Genomic DNA, 17,253 nt, shown 5'->3' with positions numbered 1-17,253 from the left:
GGATCTCTCAATGGAGGAGGAGCACCCTCACCCCCAATTTTGGACGAAACTTTCGAAAGAAAATCTGGGGCACATGATATATCGAATTCTATGTTTTTGTGGTGACGCTGAACACGAACATGACTTCAGATTTTTGATAGGACCTCATCTACGTCCCCCAGCACCTCTCCAAAGGGGGTGAAAGTTCAAAAAAAGCGGTTGCGGCGTGAGTTGGCGGCGCAGACCTCCAACTCTAACAAATCCGTCAGTAGGTACCTATTTCAAAGATGCTAATATTATTTATAACTTACTCATGACTTATTTTTCTCAATTTTTTTACAATTTCTTCTAGATGGTCTGATGAAATAACCACATTATTGTACCTCAACTGTTTGAGGGGGAGAGGACGGGGGATAGTAATTTTTACGCAGGTATTTATGATTATATAAAATTGCGCCGGATGTAGGAGGGTTTATATCTCGGGATTGGTTGAACTTCAAGCTAAGTATCAAAATCGTGGATTCGAAATCAGTAATTGGAAAACTTTAAAACTTATCTCTGAAAATCACATAAGTGCAGGACCTTTTCATACGAGCCAGCGAAATAGCTATGCTTTTTCTTACAAATATAGATAATTTCGCGTTATGAAAAGAAATTCCTTTTGAGGAAAAATTTCCCGCTACTAAGACGTGAAATGGCATTAATTCTACTTCAGTTTCGGGTGAAAGATTATAACAAGGCATGGCATGCAGATAGAAAGAGAGTCAAATTGGGTGCAGAGCAAATGTCAACCTCTTCTCTTCCACAAAAAAAATAACCACGTAAAAATTTGATTTTCACGCTGCGTTTATTATTTAATAATACAAAAGTTGAAATATTTCTATGATTCTTAAGAATGAAACGCCATTAATATACGATTGATTATTGAATATTAGATGGATTCAAATGATGTCGAATTGTATGATTCCTCGCTTATACTAAGAGTGTAACCTAAACCAGCCATAAAGGAAGATTTTTCATGAACTCGATTAAATAAATAAATACAATTTTCTAAAATTGTTTCCAACTCAGGTGGTGGATCCTCCTCTTCCACGGGGTAGTTTCTCACGAAGGGTGGCGTGTAAGAACACTTATCTCGATTTCGATGCACCCCATCACAGGCCACATCATACGCAGCGGAAATATAATATGCAAACCAGATGTAATCACCTTTCCATACCGTATCTTTACGAGTTACCTGATTTTTTATTTCGATTAGGCCGGGATGAGTCAGCTCTTCTGATGTTGCCCGCATAATGATGTAATTTAAAATAAACACCCATTTTCGCAATCGAGTATTATCGTCGATTTCGTTGTCAGACAGTCCAATCCTCTCTTTTACCAGGGAGAATAAATGTGTGAGTCTAAAATTTTTTTTTGCATCTGAAATAAACCAGTTACTTTTGTAGTAATAAGTATTTGAGGTTATCAGGCGTGGACAGTCCTTCAGCATTCCATCCTCGTAATACCTAACGTACTCCCTCAGATTTATGCAGCATATCATGGACTGTCAGCAGAACAAAACAATGTATTGGTTAGGCATAGATACTTATAGAATAATTTACATTGGGTAGTGCATTTTATTTTAGAACGTTATTAATTATCTTACTTTCTGGGTTATTCGTAGTTTATTATGACGTTTTACTAGTTCAGTATAACGTTGTGCTAATCTGGAGACGATATCCCATGGATTTTCAGTAGTTGATGTATTTAAATTTAAACTTGGACAAAAGAATAAGTGGAGAAAAAACAACATTAACCACATCATTTCTTCTTTTCTTTTTTTTGCAGAATTTGTTTGCATTACGGTGGGATACGCGCAAGTACGAATGAATTTCGGGCCAATAATTATATTAGAAGTTGACCGGTCAAGTCTTTCATCCGTATCAAGATAAGAAATTGATAAAATGAATTGATAAGCATTCATTAATAATTATCAAAAATTACAAGCACATAACTACACGCATACCACACAAAAGGGCCTTCCCCTATAAGATGGGTGAAACGTCCTTTGATCCCATGGATCGAAAGTGGTCCAAAATGTAACCCTCGGTGTAAAAACTCTCCATAAAAATTGTTGACCTCCCACCCCCTCCCCTTTTGGAGAAACTGCCTCCTAAACATCAAAAATTCAAATATTTGTTTCTCGAAGGAGGGGTCGATGAAAAATTTTGAAATATTCACAGATTGTGTAGGCCTATATCATGTAGGGGTACCTACACACAGTAATTTTTTGATAATTCCCCCCCCCCCCGCTATTTTCTTAGTTTTTCAGGAGGTTGAAAACTTTGAAGGCAGAAAAACTTTGTGGGGGGATACATACATGGCTGAATTTTTTTTCAAAACTTGCTCATACCCTATAATTTTTCCAAGGTCCCGAAAGGGGCCGGGGGGAGTTGCAACATGGTCAAAAAAAAATAAAGTTTGCAAAAAAAAAAAAACATGTATCTCCCGTAGTCCCGTACTACCGCGCGTTTTGTCAACACTGTTCCACGGCACCACCGCGAGGGGGGGTTGAAAATTCTTGTAGGTATAACTCTGTTGTTCACCTAATGTTCACCATACCACCATATACAATATTCATCAGAAGCAAGGTAAATAAATTTACCTTGATCAGAAGAAATTTTGAATGCAATATTATGGTACTTCAGTAAGGTTCTAAAAAAAATATCCAAGTTTGTGCTGTCCTACATACCTTGCAACGCAACGTGCAACGTGCAACCTGCAACCGAAAACAAAAGATTTTGATTTTGGTTGTGCAACTTCAGCCAATAACCAAGTGACTTCTTATCAAAAATAAGAAGTTGCAAGTTGCACGTTGCACGTTGCAAGTTATGAAGGACTGCACTTTGAGAGCGTGCGAATTGCGATACGGCGATAGATGAAGTTTTCTCACGGTGGCGCCGTGGAACAATCAGAACGAATCATTCATTCTTGAAAAGTTAGCGTTCCTCGGAACCGAAACGATTTTGGGATTGGATTTCGGTTTCGGGATTGAAATTTTTTCATTTTGGGTTTGAATTTGTTTCGGGATTCGTTTTGGGATTGAAAAATTTGTTTCGGTTTCGGGATTTTCATTTCAACCAATTTTAAGCCCAAATAATTCACTAAATGGACCTTACAGGGGTCCAAAAAATGGGAGGTTTTGACTTTGACATGAAAAATCCAGTGGATGAGTGGAGTGATAATTTTAACGTTTTGACTTTTGAGTGCATATTTTGCTGAATTCGTCGAGTAATTTTTATTGTAATTTGAATGATTTACGATGAATGATGTAAAATGACCATTTTTCATAATAAAATCGCGGAAAAAAGGCGAAAATTGATTTTGTTTCGGTTCCGGGATTGTTTCGGGTTCAAAATTATATCGGTTTCAGGATTTTTTCGGTTTTGGGATCAAGAAAAATAACGGTTTCGGTTTCGGGATTGGTTTTGGGATCGGGATCGGATTTAAATCGGGGTCCCGGTCCCACAATTTGACAGAATGATTTTCATTTTTTTTTTTTTCAAATTTTCACTGTAAAGTGTTCGCCGTAATTACCGGTTTTAACAGTAATTTCTTTGACTTATCCAGTTACTGCATTGATGTCATTGCAAATGCAAAAATTGATAAGAATTTGTTTTTGTTTTGACTTTATTTATTTATTATAAGTCCGTCGCAATCTAGGGAAGGCAACAACACAAAGTCTACCTTATCGGTCTACCCAGGAGAAAAATGTCGCCTACTACAAAAACCGGTATTTTCACGGCTCGCACTATTTGTATTTCTTTTCAATGCGTAATTTTGCGAGGAGGTACCGAATAATTTCAAGATTCAAAGTAGAGAATTACAGAAATTTGAGTTTTACTCGAAATCAGTCTCGAGGAGCCCACAATTTTATTATACCATTTTAAAGCAATTTTTATCCTCTTTTCAACGGTATAATTTTTTTCGAAATCCTCAAACGCGAACTCGCTTAAAAACGTGAAAAACAGTGTAATTTTGAGAAAAAACTGTGGTTTGAGATGAATTGAACAATTTTTTCTCAAAATTCACCTCGAGTACCCTACAATTTTTTTGCACCATATTATAGTACTTTTTTTCCTCTTTCCAGCGATATAAATTTTTTCAAAATCGTCGAATGCGAACAAGCTTTAAAAAGCAAACTTAGAGAAGAAAACTACTTAGGAGAAAAATGTCTCCAATCCAGTAGACCACAGGTAGACTGAGAAATAGATTTGAGTTTTACTCGAAATCCATCTCGAAGAGACCGCAATTTTATTATACCATTTTAAAGCAATTTTTATCCTCTTTTCAACGGTATAATTTTTTTTGAAATCCTCAAACGCGATCGTGCTTAAAAACGCGAAAAACTGCCTAATTTTGAGAAAAAAAAGTGGTTTGAAATGAATTAAACAATTTTTTCTCAAAATTCACCTCGACGAGCCCAACATTTCTTTGTACCATATTAAAGCAATTTTTATTCTCTTTCCAATGGTTTAATTTTTTTTAACATCCATGACAGTGAACTCGCTTAAAAAAGCGAACTTAGAGCAGAAAACTGCTTAGGAGAAAAATAAAATGTCACCAATCCGGTGGACCATATAGGTAGACTGAGAATAGATTTGAGTTTTATTCGAAAACCATCTCGAGGAGCCCTCAATTTTTTACGTCATATTAAAGCATTTTTTCTCCTCTTTCCAGTGATATCATTTTTTTCAAAATCCTCACAATTTTTCATCGAGTAAATTGCATATTTACGAGATGAAAAAGGATGAAAAGAGGCCAACTGGCCATTATTTTGAATGAAATTCACCAAAATTCATTTTTAAGGGTACTGCTTGGTAGGAAATTTTTATGAAAAAAATCCACCAAATAGTTCGCTCAAAACTGCAATTTTTCTATCTGAGCGCTGCATTTTCCATGAAAAAATTCAACTTGAAATAGGTTGCTTACTTTAGGTCACTTTTTATCAACTTGGTACTTCGACTCGTTAGAACTTTTGAACCAGATGGACGACCCCCTTGTTTTATGGCGTCATTTTGTGCAGAATTTTATCAGCTTTCCAATGATATAAAAGTTTTTAAAATCCTCAAAATTTTTCATCGAGAAATTTGCAATTTTTCGAGATGTAAAAAGTTTTAGCTTAGCTAGAAATTGAAGAGCTCAAGTAGGAATATTGCAGTTTTCAACGAATCATTCCGTGGATTTTTATTATTTTGGTATCGTTGATCGTTGTGTGGTGCTGAATTTTTTCTACCATCCTTATGCTCAAAATGTGGAGATATATTCTGCACATTACGATGATGCTGTTACAAGCACATCTCCATGTATAGGTCTCACATATGCTAGCTACCTACTTGAGGTCTAGCAGTACCTAGCTTCTGAGAGCTTCATAGGTACCTGGCGACTTACCGCCTCGTTACCTATTTTTCGGACACTGAGTGTAATTACGAATACCACACAGACATTTACCTTAAGATTATTTATCTTACGAAATAATAACACATGTTCAGTTGTAATTCAATGTATTGTATTCAAGTACATAATTACAACTTACTCAAGCTATATTATTTATACTGGCCCGTACAGTATTACGGAAAGAGAGAGATGGCATTTTATGCCTTAGAAAGTGCAAAGCACATCACCACGGGGAATAGGGAACAGTACACGGATGTGGGAAGGTCCATATATGTTACTCATTTAGATGAGATTTACAATAAGGATCCTCGGATGTTTTACGTAATAACTCCTGGACCCGAGTGCATCTGAACGACTCTATCAACGTAACTGGAACACAGAACATATTCGAAATAGATCACTTGCTTCACCAGTTCATATTTCGTATATGACTGGACTTGTGCTACTAATTTAGTCCATTAGATTTACGCAAATTGCATGGTATAGGTGGTCCTATACCATCTCCGGAACATTGATATCCGATGTTTTATCATCGGGAGTCGCCAAATGACTGGTTTCTCTAGCGTATGTTCTCTCGTTACGAAGTATAGAGTGAACTAATCCGCTAGGTGTCGTATTACGAAACTAACTTTAATGTTGGCTAGAGGCAGAACGAATTTCTCTCGCATACGCGACCGAAAATGCATCACAATCTGTCTCTACATATGCCCCGAGTTTGTGTAATGGCATAGTGTTTACATAAATTCTCAAATTAAGAGATGATTGCGATCTCCTCTTCTTCTGCCCCGAATTATGTCAACATTTGGTTATTACGCTTGAACATGGACCTTCCGAGAAATTAATGAATGGATAAAATGGAAACTGTACTAGGTAAAAACATATTAAAATACATAATTTGTAGAATAAAAAAAATAAAAAATAGATAACACTGCTTACTGATAAGAGAGAAAAAAAAAATTTTACAATGCTTCTTGCTTAAAAGATAAAAAATAATAAATAGTACAAGTATGTGTTTTACGAAATTTTTGAATTATTTGCAACTAATAATGTGTTTCTGTTTTTCTGTTTCAGGTTTCTATCTTGATGATGAATAATGTCTTGGATCAATCTTCATTTCAGTTGAAACCATTTGTGAACAATCATTACGGGAAGTATATTTCTCTTGTGTTACGCATTGTGAAATGTTTGAATACTTTGTGTCAAATTGTTTCATAGGATCAGAAGATTTTCAAAATGGTTCAATGTGTGAATTTTTATTCGGTGAGGAATGGAATGAGACCCAGGATCAGTTCTAAGATGATATGTTGTATCATTGTCGGCGCTTCGTTTTCACCTTTTTCAATTGGAGTGGATCGGTCAAGTATGGATTCCGCTTGTCTTACGTATGTTACTGTTTCCTGTCTTTCATGTGCTGTTCTTTGTAGCCAATCTCGTAATTTAGAACCTTGATCCTTAAACTCTTTTAACAGGATTGGAGGTAATATCACTATTGTTTCAGCTCCTTTGCGTTCCAAAGTGTTTATTAATCGTAAATACTGAGATTTTAACTTTTCTTCACAGGTCCCATCCATGAGGTCTTTGTGGCCTACCGACATTATTATACCTCGCGTTGATTTTAGAAGGTGTTTGTCAATATTGCGTTCGAGTTGGTCAACGGAGATGTTTGGCTGTATGAAGTCATTAAATTTCATCGCATCTACATAACTGGGATCTGCTTTTACGGCTGTGTGGACAATTTGTTGGATTGCTCCATCTCCAATCATGAAATGATTTTGAATCAAGAAGATTGTTTCAGAACCACCATTTCCAACTGTCATTGAAAAACTTCTGAGAAATAGATGATCTTTGATCGGGCGTATGTTATTGTATACTTCTTTTGGTGCTCTGTTCATTAGCGGGTAACTGAAATTTTCCAGCTCTTTTCGAAATAAAGTGTAGTTAATCGGTAAATATACTGTTTGAGCTCTTTTTTCTGCATAGGTATCTATTGTTATCGAGTTACGTAAATGTTTGATTGTCTTAATCGCCGCAAATTGTCCAGGTTTAGGGTAACATTTAGAAGATGGATAAATCATCAGAGATTCGTAGCGTTTTGAGTTGCGTCTTTCGTAATCTTGTTTTCTTAATTCATGTCTTCTGTTATATCCTAATGGTGTTCTCGGTATGCGTGTTGAATATCGATAGCTAGAATAATTTGGTTTTACGTATGGTCGTTTGTATACCGGAGACGTAGGGCGAATACGTGTGATTGTTGATTTAGTTGGAGATTTGCTACGTGGCGGTGTTATTAATTTTTTGCGTTCTGGTGATTTTTTCTTCGGTGACAACTGTTTACGATCATTACTGCTTTGTCTTATTTTAATTATGGTACTGTTCGCTTTTTTAGTAATTGGAGATTTATCTTTTGTTCTTTGTTTTATAGGTGATAATTCTTGGATGTCTTCTTTTGCTATCTTCGAGTTCGTTGATTTTTTATCTTCATCAGACATGCATTCATATGAAGGGGTAAAATTCATCTCAAGCATTTCTCCGTCGTCATCAGTACGATTATTCTCTTCGGACAACGGTGAGTCATGTTTAATTTCCTCGAGTTTCGGTGCTGGTGTTGAAAATTCTACTGTTTTCGTGATTGCTTTCAGGTCAATAATCTTTTGAATACTTTGTTTAGCTTTATTATTGATGCGTTGAATTTCTATTTCTTGTGATGTATTTGTTTTACGTAATTCTTGATTTTCTTCTTCTAGTTCTTTGATTCGACTTACGAGGAAAGACGGTGTGTTACGAAATTCATCTGTCATGGTAATTTGCTTCATGTTACCTTTTACGAAATAATGAGTGTCTGGTTGGATTTCTTGGTCACATCTAGGGAATACGCATTTTACAGCACCAGGTGGAGCAATGTCTATTACGTCTTTCAAACACTGCAGGTGATACAGATGCGTACACGTGGTTGCTACGAGAGGATTTTCTATTTGCTCAACGATCGGGGGCTCAGCCAGTGATTGATTACATGATGAGCAAGACACGATATTCACTATTCTGCTATCCATTTTCTGTCAACATCATGGGTATTCGTTAAATTTCGTGTATTTTGTATTACATTAATTTTCATGCTGTTTTGTGTAATTTTTACTGTTACGAATGATTCTGTACTTACGGAAATTGTTGATGTAAATAAATGGAATAGTCTTGATGTAAATTTTCTTATAATTACGCCACTAGAGAAAATTTTACTCGTATTTCGTACTTCACGGTTGTAAATGCTGAGTAGAAATGGAGCAAAGTATTTCTTGAAGATTATACAATCAGCCGGTTATCGTTGGGAATACCCATTTCAGGTTTTTGTTAACAGATGAAACTGCTCTGACTAATTGGGCTTTTGCCTTTTACCCTTCTATGATGTTAAATAAGAACTATAGCGTGTTTAAGCGATGGTTTTTTATTTTTATTTTCATATATAAATTACGTGGACAAATGATTATTTTTAATTACGGCTGAGTAAAATAGAAATAAACGGAACATAATCTTCTTCCTTATAACTACGATAATGGTAAACCTAAAGTTACGTAAAAAACTCTACTTGAATGTTTTATGTAAAATGAAGATTGAGTATTCAAACATCGAGAAATATCAATTAATTTGACGTATCTTGTTTTCTTGAGATGTATTACGAAAATTTCATTAATAGTATTTTTCGCTGCTGTGTACGTGATACGCAATATGTAGGATTATGTCAAGGTATGCCATGAACACTGGGAAAGGGTTGCCGTTCTCATCAATATACCTTGGGACTGGATATTTGGTATCGATCTCATCCACGCATTCTGCATATTTGATCCATATGTTTGAGTATTTTCCCGCTAATGTTTTAAGCCATTGATTGTATGTGATTGTTCTTTGTCTAAATCTGCGTGTTTCCTTCGTTGCATAACTGGTATATTGCGGTATAATTAATAAGCGTTTGCATCCTTTTTCGATTAGTACGGAAATCAGCTGTCTCATGTTATTCATCGCGTGTTTTACATTTTTTTCTTTTCGTAAGTCATGGGCTCCTGCTGACACAATTACTCCTTCCGTAACGATTTTTAAGTGATCCTTTACGTTCCTCTTTAGTAATGGTGTAGAAACCATGGCTCCCATAAATTTGCTTTTTACGCATTGTGTTTTACGAAATTTGCTTATGGCATCTCTTACCAATCCTAGAGCTAAACTGTCACCGATAACCATGAATTTATTCAGCATGTATACGATTTCACCATTTGGGAGGTGTTTTACAATTCGGATATGATTCCATTTTTCGATGATCTTGAATGTATTGCTTAAATGTTGAGGTAAAGGTTCATTAAAAGTAAAACCACTTTTTCTGCATTCCTCATGTAGGTACTTCGTTGTTATGTCAACTGGTAATCGTATTTGGTTTCCGTTATGTACTTCAAAATCTAATTCCATGATAGTTGGTCTTCTTTTTAAAATGGTGAGAGCTGGGTACGATGGTGTGATCAGTTTATCTTCAGCTTCGTTCTGAATTAAATCTGCGTCGTTGTCTTCTTCTGGTTTGACTTCAATTGTTTCTAGCTTCTCGTTGATCGGTTTCAGTTTCTTTTCATCGTTTGATTTGTCGACCGTGTCATTGTTTTGTTGTTTGGATGTTTTACGCAAGGATCTACTTTCGTGGTGTATGCCAGTGGATGTAGATGGTTGAGAGTTATTAATATCGAAGGTAGAATTTTCATTCGTCGCAATTTTGGTTTTTAAGAAGTCAATGACGTTTTGAAGGTTTGTTATTTCTCCTTGTTGTTTACGTAACTTGTTTTCCTGTTTCTCGATTTCAGCTTTGGCCGCTTGTAGTTCTTGCTGTAGTGATGAAATTTTTAGCTTGAATCGATTCATCTCAGTTGACACCGAAATGGTTTCTATCTCAATGGATTTTAAATTCTCGAAATTGTATGTCTTTACGCAATCGTGGACTTTGCACTGTACTGTTTGTTTCTCTATTTTTCCATCTATTTCTAGTAGTAATCTTCTTTTTGCGCAGTTTTCGTGCATTGTATGTAGGCATTCCGGATTTATCAATATCTTTGGTTTCGACGGTTGACCTAACAATATTTCATCGCACATGATGCACTTCGGAACTGGGATTTCACGGGCTATTAGAATTACGTCGCTGTTGTCCGATCCTTCGCTGGATATAGTACTCATGTTGACTTGATTTGTTCAACACTAAAACACACGTGTGTTGTTCAGAATAATTTCTAGTAATTATAATGAAGTACTGTGATAGTGATTATTACCTGTCGTTAATCAGGAAGATTTGAATTTTCAGCAACAGTTTCAGAGATTGATCGTAAAATTAGTACTGAATAAGTCACGTTTTCGCAAATTAACCACTTTTCGTATTCATAAAATCTTTCGTAGCTTTGCAATGTATAAGATAATTTCATAATCTGATGAAGTGTGTTTACCATCTGTTTTAACTGGTCACTAACGATGTGGTGCTGTTTTCTTCGCATCTATTTTGGCTTTATACATGCGGATGTTGTGTAGCGAATTCTTTCCAATGAAAAATGAAAGTGAAAAAAAAATTGTTTGATCTTGTAGTAAATAACATGAATCACTTGTAATAACGCAATTTTATTCTTCTAAAACGATGAAAACAATGAAAACTTCTCTTATTCTCTAGGTATTGATAACAAATAATGAAACTAGAATCTTCTTCTTATTCTCTAAATTACAGTGATCAGATTTATTCGACCAACGAAACCCAGAACGTTCTTTGATGTTTTACGTAAATCTTCTGGAATGAGGTTAAGTTGATTGATGGTTTACGAAAATATAATGAACTAATATACTATCGGCGGATTACTTCTTCCTTTGGGTTGATGTTTTACGAAAAATTTTAGTTACTCTGTTTCTTCTGTGTGTAGGAAGTTCGCCATTTCAGCTATCATTTCCAGATATGCTGGAAATAAAGGGAAAGCGTTTGCTTTTCGATCAATGTATGTCGGCGTGTTGTATATTCTTGATATGTCTTCGGCGTAGGCTGCATACTCGATTGTTACGTTATTATACCTTCCTGCTAGGCTGCTTAACCACTGATTGTATAGGATGGTTTTGTTTTTTATCGCAGCTGTTTCTTTCGTCGCCGTCGTATAGTATTGTGGTACTAATAGAATGCGTCTTGCACCCTTTTTAACCAATAAAGTGAGGAGCTGGCGCATATTATTAATTACGTATAGAAACTTTCGTTGCTGCCTTAGATCATGAGCGCCTGCCGATACTGCAACATTTTCTGGCATTTGTTTTACGCAAAATTCTATGTTACTCTTGAACATAGCCGTCGATACAAATGCTCCTCCCAATGCACTTTCTTCATATCGTCTTTTCGGTACCGTGTCAAAAATGGCTTCTCTAATGGCTCCATATAATAGCCCGTCTGCGATGGTAAGGAAGTTGTTTAGGAAGTACAGTTGTGTTTGGTTGTGCTCATAAATTCTCACGTAATGATATTGTCTCACTGGTCGGTATTGAATGTTCGACGGTATTAGTGGCCAATCGAAGTGCTGGTTTTTTGCGTCACACTCTTTCATCAATTCTCTAGTCGTTAGGACTACTGGTTGTTTCACTTTTTGGCCGTTGTGTATGAAGAGATTATCCCAGAAGAGTACATTTCGTCTTGGTAAAATCATCTCTTGGGTTCTATTTTTCTCGTAATCAAGAACTTCGGTGTAATCTTCATTATCAAAGTCTTTATAATTATCCGAGTCCTTTGGCTCATATAACAGTTCTTCCAACGTTGGTTTTTTATTTTCTCGTTTTATAGTGTCTGCTGATTGCACATCGTGTTTATCGGTTGGTGTTTTACGTAATAAGTCTTCTTCGTGCATATATCCACTCGATGTAGAAGGTATGTTCGAAATATCTACCGGAATGCCATTAAAATTGAACGTGGAATTAAAAGTTGATGTTTTCACATTTTCTTTCTGATTCGAAATCGTGATATTCCCGTTCGTCTCTAGTGTAATTTCTCTTCGTTCCACAGTCCGGTGGTTGGTTCTTACCGTACCATCGAGATTGTATGTATTACGCAAGCCGGTAGTTTTCAATTCATTTTCCATTTGTTGGCACCGAAACTCAGAATCGTAAAGTCTTTTTGATAAGTCTTTATAGTATTCTTCTTGACGATCGTAGTCTCTTTTAGTTTCTTCGTATAACCCTTGCCAATGTTGGATCTGTATTTGATGTTCTTGTAGATTTTCAGTTAAAGTGGTAATCCGTTCGTTGGCATTATTTAGATTGCTTTGGAGTAAACTATTCGCCGTAACATACGCTCCAATCGCTGTTGGTATTGATACCGTAGATATATTTATCGTTTTGTAGTCGATGAAACGATTCGGGACTCGACATTTTTCACCATTGTTGCCTTTAGGAGCTCCACATAATATTTCTAGCTCTTTATATACTCCCGAGACATATCGGATCGATGCTTCCTTCGCACATTGGAGATGGACTAAGTGTTTGCACCGTAGACTGATTGCCGTTACTTCTCGATGTCTGTCACCCGCTAATATTTTATCGCAGATTGTACAGTTGGGTATTGGTGTATCGTAGAACGATTGATCACGTTCTTCTTCCATTGTTTTACGAAAATTATTCTTTGACGATCTGTAACACGTGTTTTTTAACGTAAGATATCTGGTCTACTGATATTATCAACGTTGCTAGTTTTAAACAGCTTACCTTTCGTATCTTTCTACTGGATGTTTTTCTACAGTTAATCTTACTTCTTCTGCATAAATTCCTCCACTTTAGATATGTTTTACTAAAATGCTTTCATAATAAACTTTAACATACGGTGTCACTTCAAAATTTTAACGTTTGTTGATAAGCTGTAACGTTAGATAGTCTCGAGTGTGGCTGATGTATTGCCGGTTCAATGTCTATTTTGACAACTATCTGTGGATGTGGTGCATCATTTTTTCGAAGATTGATTAAACTGACGAAACGTATTGTACTTCTTTATTTGAATAATGTGAATACTTGGATTATGTTTTACTAAATTAGATGAATCACTTCTTATAAATTAGCTGATATTCACAAAATAACATTGATTTCTTTCCAATAAAAGGACGAACAAAAATAAAACAAATAACGATAAATTATACATAATTCATAACATTGATACGGATAACGATATTTGAACATATCAAAATGGAATGTTTTACGCAATTATTGGATGTCTTGAGCCAGGTAGTATAAAAATTCGAAGTAAGCCGGGTAGATGGGGAATGGATTCTTGTGGTGATCTATATAGGCTGGAATGTCATATTTCCTGAATATTTTCTCAGCGATTCCGATGTATTTAATTTCAGCTCCTTTGATTCGAGTAGCTGTGTTCTTTAACCAATGATTGAATAATCTTGTGCGATTCATTATGGGGTTTATGCTTTCCACACGATGTGTTACGTAAGTTGGTATAATTAGGATGTTAGTCGTCCCTCTTTTAATCATCATTTTGATAAGTTGAGTCACATTATTAAACGTTGAATTGATGTCCGATTCCATGCGTAGGTCGTGAGATCCGAAGGATAATAAGATCTTGCGTGGTGTTCGTTGATTCATAAACATTTCTATGTGACGTTTAACTAACGGTGTCGAAAAGAACGGGCCGGTGAAAGCACTGTTGGCTACTTCAAATCTATCAGATTTTTCTCCCACTATGGGTTGTCGAATCATGCCATATAGAAAACTGTCACCAATAACCATATGGTCATTTAAAAAATAGCATTGAGTGGTTTTGCTGCTGCAGCGTGTTTGGTCATATAATTTTACGTATGCAAATGTTTTCCGTAATTCAAAATCATTTGCATCTTCGTTACCGATATCCTGGCCCAGTGACCATCCTTGTTGATTGCATCGTTTGTATAAAGCCTTTAACGTGAATTCAACAGGTAGGTTGATGATTGTTCTGTCATGTATTACAAAATCAGCATCGAATTGCACGTTCCATTGTGGTAGCGGGTCTTGGTCATCAACTTCATCGAGTAAGAATTCATGTCGTATTCGGTCGTACTCGGATATCAAAATTTCATTAGTTACTGGTTTTTTATTTTGGTAATTTTCGTCATAGTGTGAGACTTGATTCGAATCGTTGTATCGCATTCTTTTGCATTCGTTTTGAGTTTCATGCGAATCACCTTCTTCAGTACCCTGTTGAATATTTGAAAATCTTCTCTTTTCTGCGTTTGTGTGTTTCTTAGGGTTGACATCGTACGAATAGTTTTGCCAATGTGGTTGAGCGTTTCTCTCAGCTTCACGTCTCTTTCTAGGGTCTCGAGTGAATTCTTTCTTAAAAAATTGATCGTTTCGGGATCTTTGGATCGTTGGCGCTGTGTTACGGGAAGTTTTCTCTTCTCGATCTCGCTTTTCGGGAAAGGGTTTATCGAATGGTTTTAGTTCACTTCGAATTTCTTCGTATACTTTTGATGTTTGGGTTTCTCGTGATTGTGGTAGTTTTCTATCCGGAAATGGTTTTGAGAATGGTTTAAGATCTTCTCGTTCGTCGGAGGTTCCGCTCGAAGTAGATGTTTTACGAAATGAATTGCGTTTTTTACGTGCAGCATCGTCTTCCTCAATTTTTTTTCGTAAGTTTAAGTTGTCTTCCTTTTTATTTACGTTAGACCAATGCCTGTCGTCTGTTGAAGGTTTGCGGTGTTTTATTCCTTCAAGTATGCCGTTTAGTCTAGCTATAGTAAGCTCATGTTCGTGAATCTGTTGGTCCTTGATTGTGATTTGTTTTACGTAAACAGCGATTGTATTCTCTTCATTTTCGCATTTGAGATTGATCGTGATCAAGTCGTCGTTCGAAAATGGTTTTTTGCAATAGTCATCGAAACACTTTACTATCGGGAAACGTTCCTTTCCGTCACAGCTTATGTATACGTATCGCTTTATGCATTTTGTGTGCATTACATGACCGCAGATTTTGCTTGCTACTGTGTCATCGCCATTGGTCAGTATTCGTGAACAAACTACACAAAATGGAATGAGGATTCTCTCTTTGTCTTCCTGTTGAATGAAAATTTATTTCAGTATTCTGTACTGATAAAATTCAAAGTGTGTTTCGTAAACTTTTGACTTACTTCAGGGCTACTCATCAGATCAATAATTTCATCGTTACTCTTTTGACTTTTTCCTTTCCTGGACATTTTGATTAACAGGGAGAAATCTGCTTTTATTTCGATTTAAATTTTATCACCAGTACTTTAAACCATTACGCAAATAATTCATCGAAAGATAACATAGGTTCCATAACAACAACCATTTTGAACTTAAAATAGCTTACTCGTCTTTTCTTGAACAAAAACAAACTTTATCACTACATGTGTTTCAGCCGGTAGGGGGCGTGGCTTACGTTACCTGTGTTCGAGTCACGTACGCATAAATAATTATCACGAGGTTTGAAACGTAAACAAAAATTTATTCTCTGTTTAAAATTAACACATACTCTTCTCAGTTTTTTAAGGTTATTAAAATGGTGCAAACATAATAAAATAAATTTGATATGATGTTTTACGAAATAAATCTAATTGTTAGGTTATATCCCAGTTTCGATAACAACAACTGCTTGTTTCTTCCTCTGGAATTGTTTTACTGGAATCCTCATTGGAATAATTCTGCAAGGTAGGAGAATGTCTCGATGTAGCTTTTTCGATTAAAAATACGGTTGTCTTCGGGTACATTTTGGTTGATTATATTTTCTACTGTTTGCAGATAGATAATGGATCCGTTGTTATTTAATTCCCTGATACGCTCGCGAACGTTTCTTCGTAGCAGCGAATTTAGATCAAGTCGATTGGAACATCGCGTTGGCATAAGATATACTTTCTGTACGCCGCGGTATTCTAAATGGTCAATTGCTCTTTTGATGTTTGCAAGCGTCTGATCTTCGGTTTGGTTTTCGGTGAGATCGAATTCACCAAATGACAACAGTACGGTCGATGGAAGTGTCTTTACGAAGATATTCAAATTCATTAAGAACGAGTTGATTGTCATTCTGTATTGAGAAAGTTCATTATTTTCCCAGTAAGATTGGGCGGCATTGTACGAATCCAGTGATCGATATACTAGATCATGGCTAGCTGCATCGCCGAGTATGAGAACACCATTCAAGAAGTATGTGTCTATTCCTCTTGCTTTGCCATTGGTACAAGTGTATCGAGTTAAACTGGTCTGGAAATTCTCTCTAACGTATATTTCATCTGTTTTCAGGTGGTCTTCTATGTCTTGGCATAAATGAATGTTTTTCGCAATTAATCCATTCAATAGTTCTACCATGACTTCAGGAAGTCCTGTTTTCTTACGTAAGATTGCAATGATATCGCATTTCGGGATGGACCGGTGATGAGTAAATGTTTCGATGACGGAATTCTTTCGCAATTCGATGGTGAGTTTTTCAATTTCTTTTCGAAGCTGTGGAATGGTTTCTCGATTTTTCAAGTTTAATTCGGATCTTAAATCGTTGCATTCTTCTGTTAGGTTACGGTTGGTTGTTCGTAACTGGTGGTTCGTATTTTCCATGTCTGCTAATTGTCGGTGTAGGCGAGCAATCTGCCCTATATAATTAGCTCTGGATCCGCGTAGTAGAAGGTCTGCGTACACAAATTTTACTTCTACGTAATTTTGAGCCAGAAGTAGCGTCCCAGTGCAGTCTTGTTTTACGCAATGGTAGACCACTAAGGCATCGTGTTCAAGGTTTCCGTAAGTTTCTTCTACACAGCTTCGATGAGCGGTGTGTCCGCATGTGTAAGCTTTAATCACCGGTGTGTTTTCCGTGTA

At 36.2% G+C, this 17,253-nt stretch overlaps 1 long non-coding RNA gene across 1 annotated transcript; it reads right to left on the bottom strand.

The window, feature by feature from the left end:
• Positions 1-807: 807 nt before the first annotated feature.
• LOC135833976 (uncharacterized) lies at positions 808-1,976 on the bottom strand. The gene is made up of 2 exons (XR_010556607.1): positions 1,628-1,976; positions 808-1,525 (listed from the first exon to the last, which is right to left on the bottom strand). It is a non-coding gene; the product is annotated as an uncharacterized LOC135833976 (long non-coding RNA).
• Positions 1,977-17,253: the final 15,277 nt, after the last annotated feature.

This window comes from Planococcus citri, chromosome 2 (genome assembly GCF_950023065.1).
Source record: "Planococcus citri chromosome 2, ihPlaCitr1.1, whole genome shotgun sequence".
In the NCBI taxonomy this organism is placed as follows: Eukaryota; Metazoa; Arthropoda; class Insecta; order Hemiptera; family Pseudococcidae; genus Planococcus; species Planococcus citri.
Note: the sequence above shows the minus strand (reverse complement) of the source record. Positions and strands in the feature narration are given on the sequence as shown.